This window comes from Pleurodeles waltl, chromosome 4_1, assembly GCF_031143425.1.
Source record: "Pleurodeles waltl isolate 20211129_DDA chromosome 4_1, aPleWal1.hap1.20221129, whole genome shotgun sequence".
NCBI lineage: Eukaryota > Metazoa > Chordata > Amphibia > Caudata > Salamandridae > Pleurodeles > Pleurodeles waltl.
The window spans coordinates 756,150,104-756,156,429 of record NC_090442.1 but is presented as its reverse complement, the minus strand read 5'-3'; the positions used below and the strand labels follow the sequence as shown (position 1 = coordinate 756,156,429).

The window sequence follows — 6,326 nt, the reverse complement described above, 5'->3', positions numbered from 1 at the left end:
AATCGTTTTGATAAGAACATTGGAATATCTGTGAAAGAGGAACTTGGATTAGATTATTCTGCCCTCTTTTTTTGGTAACATATGTAAGATGTGTTTTACTTTTCTTCTCTCTGCTTGTTCATTTGGAAATTGATTTTAATTTGTACTTTTATGGCAATTGCCGAATAAAGTTCTTTGACTGACTGACTGTCACACACCTGATACACATACACACACCACTCACACACATCCAATACAATATAAAACACACACCCACATCACCCACAAACCCTTACGACAACAATTATGACAGAAGGCCAGACAGAGACACCACCAGAAAGAACAATAGCATCCTCAGGCACTCAACACCATCACTCACACAACATCCACACACCTCACACAACACACCTCTAAATATCACCCCACACAACACAACACACACTACTCCACACATCACCCACACCACTCCATGGCACCGCAAAGACACCCCAGGTTTTCTGAGGAGGAGCTCAGGGTCATAGTGGAGGAAATCATCCGGGTAGAGCCACAGCTATTCGGATCACAGGTGCAGCACACCACCATAGCTAGGAAGATGGAGCTATGGCGAAGAATCGTGGACAGGGTCAACGCAGTGGGACAACACCCAAGAACTAGGGATGACATCAGGAAGAGGTGGAACGACCTACGGGGGAAGGTGCGTTCCGTGGTCTCAAGACACCAGATTGCGGTTCAGAGGACTGGCGGCGGACCACCACCTCCTCCCCCAGAATTCACAACATGGGAGAAGTAGGTCTTGGCTATACTGCATCCTGAGGGCCTCACAGGAGTAGCTGGAGGAATGGACTCTGGTAAGTCAAATCTTTCACTACTTCATCCCCCACCCACCTGCATGCTATCACATACCCCCACCCTCGCCATCACCCCATCACTCCAACTCCTCACATATGTCCCATTATCACAAACCACACATCCCAAACCCAAGCCCTGCATGTAACACCAAAGCATGGACACCCATCACCAAAGCATGTCCTTTGCACATACCCATACAAACCCCTAAACCATTATCACACAAGTTCCCACTCAAGAATGCAAGCCCTGGGGTACAGGGTCACCCACCCATTGCACACCATGCCACACACAGATGCAATAATCATGCTTTTACACCCCTGCATGACCCCTACCCAACGTCACCGGACAGGAGGGTCCAGACATGCCCACTCCACCCACAGAAGAGGCCCACAGTGATGACAGCAGCTCTGTCCAACTGGATCAAGATGACCAGCTCGGCCCATCTGGGACCTTGGGACAGTCGGTTCCCCTCACACTAGCACAGGCCACTACAGAGCTTTCCCCCTCTGAAAAAACACCAGCACAGCACCCACCCAGCGGGCCCATACATCTGTCCCCAGGACACGTCAAGCAGCAGTGTGTCCACCACTACAGGAAACCCAGGCTAACCCACCAACCCAACAACAACAGGGACCTGGGGCAGTGGTAGTGGGCACACGGTTCAGGGGACAGAGCCCAGGAAAACAGGGGAACTGGGAGGGCTGCTGTGCGACGGGGAGGACAGGCCCAGGTAAAAAAATAAAAATCCCTGGTGCCTATTAGTTTCTGCCTCCCCCAGGGGCAGATCGGCCTAATCACAGTAGGCTGATCTGCACTCTTGGGGGGCAGAAAAGGCATTTTAAAAAATTGTCCCCGCAGGGAGCGACCCTTGCCCAAGGGGCCACTCCCCTTATTCATATTTTTAAAAAATGGTGTCTAGTGGGCATTTCTGCTGCCTGATCGCAAACAGAAATGCTGAGAGAGACATCAAAAGAAAGGAAAGTCCTTTCCTTTGATGCCTCTCCCACCCTACCTCCTGGTAGGAAGAGAAATGTTTTTGCATGTCAGTGCTCGATTTGAGAGCTGATGTCATCTGACATCACTGGAGGGGTCGACGGTGGAAGGGAAAGTGATTCCCCTCCCATCCCTGCCATTAGGCTCATGGGGGGAGTGCTAGCGCTCTCCCTGTGGGCTGGGTGCAGGAGGAGCTGGTCTCATCCCCGACACACAGCGACCGTTCCCAAGGGCAAGACCAGCTTGACCAGGACACCCTACAGGTTAATAGGGGGGGGAGTTCCCATATGTCAGTGAAGGAACCAGCACTCCCCAAGAATGTCTCATGCAGTGCTCAGGGAGGAGGTTGGCTCGGTTAGTTTTTTGGGTAGTGCAGAGGCTACCCTGGTGTGCCTGGGTGTCAAGGGGTTGGTGCCAAAGGCTCACATGCCTGACAATACCAAAAAGTATAGGCAATGGGTCACCATCAACGGGTAGAGGGTGGAGGCCCTGAGGGACACAGAAGCCAGTAGGAGTTCTGTTACATGTCATCTAGTGTACTCACAGTATGTAGTCCCTGATGTAGTCCAATGGGATGTGAAAGCAGACAACCAGGTGAGCTACTATGCAGTGGCTCTATTTCTCGTTGAATGGGGGATTCCCAGGTTCCTTAAAGGTAGCTGTGAGTCCGGCCATGCCTGTTGACTGTCTGTTAAGGAATGACCTAGATTACACCTTATGAAGGAGATGGAAATCACGTCTCACCTATAGATAATGGGATCGCCTGATTGAGTGTGCCTAACCACACGGTCAATGGCCATTTTTCAACACATCTCCTGGTCTGTGCCACAGATTGAGTACCATGATACCATTTGATGGTCAAGATCAGTAATCTAATTCCTACACCATGTCCGTAAGATTACTGGACTTCCACTTCATCATGTAATTTACAACATTTTCTGCAGAGGATGAGAGAAGCCTGACAAAAAAGGATACTGGGTTCTGCAAAAATAATCTTTTGTAGATTTCATACCAGTGCTTACTTTGTAAATAAAAATGTGCCCGTGCCCAAAGCTCTCCTCTGAAAACTGCGGCTGCTGCAATCAAATGTGCGAGCACAGAATACTGAGGCAGTGTAATCTTGAAGCCATGTGGGACCTCTTTAATCCATTTACAGCCACTCCCTGCCCTCTCAGCTCACTCTTGCACCTTTCTCCCTTTGTGACGCTTTTTCATTTTTCGATTCCTCCATCTTTCCCATGTGTGTCTTTTGCTCACAGTAAATGATTGAGGCAGAACAATATGGGCCGGCCCTCAAAAATAAGTGCTGGTGCCCAGCACCAGAAACCACCTGCTCAAATTAAGCACTGTTTCATACCATAGCTCGGAGAATCCTTGAGAGTGGATTATTTGTTAATTTGCATACCTCAGTCGCTTCTGAGAAGGATGCTCCTTTAAATTCCTATACAGGAATCTGGGAAAAGCCTTAAAAGGTAAGACACATTTTACGTTTTCGTTAAGGATAGGCTTATATTTGGCCTATTTCACACTATCACAGTTCTAGCGCTTTTGGGCTTCTTTATAGTTATGGAGGCTGTTTCTGATTGTTTCAAACTACTTCTTAAGATGGAGAAGCAGGTGAGTTCATATAGGACCTTGCATTTGTCAGTCTATTGAATTTTGAACTGGCAGATTTTTCCCAAATGCCAGTGACATACTAGTTCTAGTTACAGTCTTTGAAGACTGGACTGGACCAGAAAGTGCCAGGACCAGTAACTCCTAGGATCCATATTAAAAGAGAAAGTAAAGTGCACAGAGGATAATTGAAAATTGCAATTGCAGTCCATTTTTGCCCCCAAAATCATTATGACGTGTTATTTGTCAAATTTTGAGCCTTCCTTTCTGACACAAATAATGGTGTGTCATCCTGGCCTCTAGTAACTGATGTTGCTAGCTGAACGTCTCACCTCATTGGCTGCTGACAGTATAAGCCACAGCACAATCCAATCAACAAAATATAAATCTCTTGAAACTGATTGACTATAACCCAACAACCAGAAAGTAGGTTATCCATTATTGCACAGGCATTAACCAACGACCACGAGTCTTGTTATTTAAAGCTGCAGGTGTGACTCCTAATTACACATTTCCAGAAATTCCTGTGCAAACATACATTCAATCCATTAGTGTACCAGCTAAGCCGGACTGATGGTACTATTGTCTTGGAAAGGTGTAACACTAATTATTCAAATCCAAGCCCTATTTAATTTGCTTCGCAGAAATATATAAACGTCCTCTACTCTTGGAACACCTACACACTCGGCTGAAGGATTCAACGTAATTCACTGAGAGAACGGGAAATGGGTAGCGAGCTCTCTAGCTCCGTGCAAACTCACCAGTGCCTTTGGGGACCGATGTGAGGCAAATGTCTCGGAGGCGAAAAACATTTATTTTTGGCGCCGAGATTAATTTCGCACTGCGACATCCCACACTGCAGGGGCAGCAGCGCCCTTTATCTTTCCGCAGATTAAACGAACATCCTCTTCTTGAAGTCCACCGTGTTCCCGACACCCCCTTTCTCTTGTGTTTTTTTTCTCTTTGAAGCGCAAGGATGCCATCAATTCCCTAAAGGGCAGTCCTTTGCTTCTTGTTCCGCTGTCGATAACAAGGTTATGTGAGTGTGACGGCGCCTTTCAAACTCCCTAATTGTATCTCCTTAGCAAAAGATTAAAATGAAAATTATTTCAATGTTTGCGATTATTACACTTCGCGTCCTTTTGCCATCAAGGAGGCTGACGCTAATACTAATATTTCATGTGCGTTTGGGATTCAGATGCTGGCCGCAGACGAGCCAATGCCAGCGGCATGCGGAACAGGGAGTGATTTGAGAAGGCTATAAATCAACACGGGCACTCGAGAGCATGCTGTAAACCTCAAAATGTCCATGTACTTGGTGTGGGCGGATTGTTAAAATTCACACACAGTACAAAGGAAGGGGAATACTGCTCAGTCAGGTTTGCAGGTTGGGAGCAGAGAGAACCCAGGAATGGCTGGGGCTAGGACAAGGCAATACCAGGCAGCTGCTTAGGGCACTTGTAGCAATAGTAGACACTTTGCCACTTTACGTGACCTCTATGTCTAATGAGGGTCGGGACTACAAAATGGTACCTCACATAGGGCATCAAAAACCCTTGCACCAACAAAGAGGTTCATCAACGAATTTGACAACAGATTGGTTGTGATTGGAGCTGGCCTGAAAAGACTGAACTCCGGTTCTGTATGTATGATTTCTACATCTGTGTGAACTTAATAAAAGTTAAAATGTTGCAAAGTCTTGAAAAAAATAAACGTATAAAGTAGAAGGCAAAACAATCAAAATTGCTCGTAAGGCCTTAATATGCAAATTGTATCAACGAGGTAACAAGCCAGGTGTAGGAAGAATCTTTTGGCAAACCAACCGAGCTACTTTGAAAAATATCTGCGTGCACTATCTCGAGGTGTGACGACTCATAACATCTTTTTAATAAATCACAATGATTTAATCCAGAGTCCTGCATCCCTTGGTGTATTTAGACGTCAATTGTGTGCACAGCAGGTCACTAGCCCTAATTCATAATCAATAGTAATTCGTGCAATGATGTCACGGGGAGTGATGTCACACTTATGTATTATCTATCATGCTACATGGAACACGTCTATGTTGGAGTCAAATCAGAGATACAGTCTTTGCATGGTACACAACTGCCAAAGTATGAATACAGTGAGTGTATCATTAAGTAAGCCAAACACACATGTACCTCTACTGATTGTCAGTGAACTGAAAGCAGTGACTGTTTAAAAACAGGAGGTCTCCAACCTTTTCTATATTAAGAACTACTTATGTTCAAGTGAAAATCACCCTGAGCTACTAATATTATTGTTGTAATAGTGACCACCCCACCCAAGATTATCAGCAGTGATCACACCAGTGCGTAAGGCAGGGATTCCAGCACTAATGTAAAAAAAAAAAAAAAAAAAACGATGCTTTATCAATTTGGAATACTCAAAAGCCAGAGCTTCAATCCCCTGGTGATATGAATAATACACCTCTCCAACCCAATCATAGCTTTAAATACATTTTGAAAATTCACCAATTTTTCTCCAAACATCAGATTGAGTTCTGAACATACACACATTTTGATCTCGAACATACGTTTTTTAAATGCAGAAAGAAGAATAGCCATGGCACATCGCAGATTCGTAGAAGTATCAATTTATTCTTTTCTGGTATGTCAGAGAAGACGTACACCCTAAAGTTGACCCAGTATAACAACTGGGAAAGGTGTCAACAGGCCAATACAATTCTCATGTTCAGATAAAACAACTACCTGCATGTTTTTCTATAGTCTATTGCTTTTTAGTGACATCAACCAACAGAATTGTCTTACTGATTATGGGCAGATGGTTTTCTCCCTCTATGTACAAGTCAAATTTTGCTTATTGTTAATCTCTGTATGCCATTGTAAAATAATTTTTTGTGGAACTAA

General features: G+C 45.1%; 1 pseudogene; it reads right to left on the bottom strand.

The window, feature by feature from the left end:
* Nucleotides 1–1,545: 1,545 nt before the first annotated feature.
* On the bottom strand, nucleotides 1,546–1,657 carry LOC138288646 (small nucleolar RNA SNORA17; annotated as a pseudogene).
* Between the last annotated feature and the right edge of the window lie 4,669 nt (nucleotides 1,658–6,326).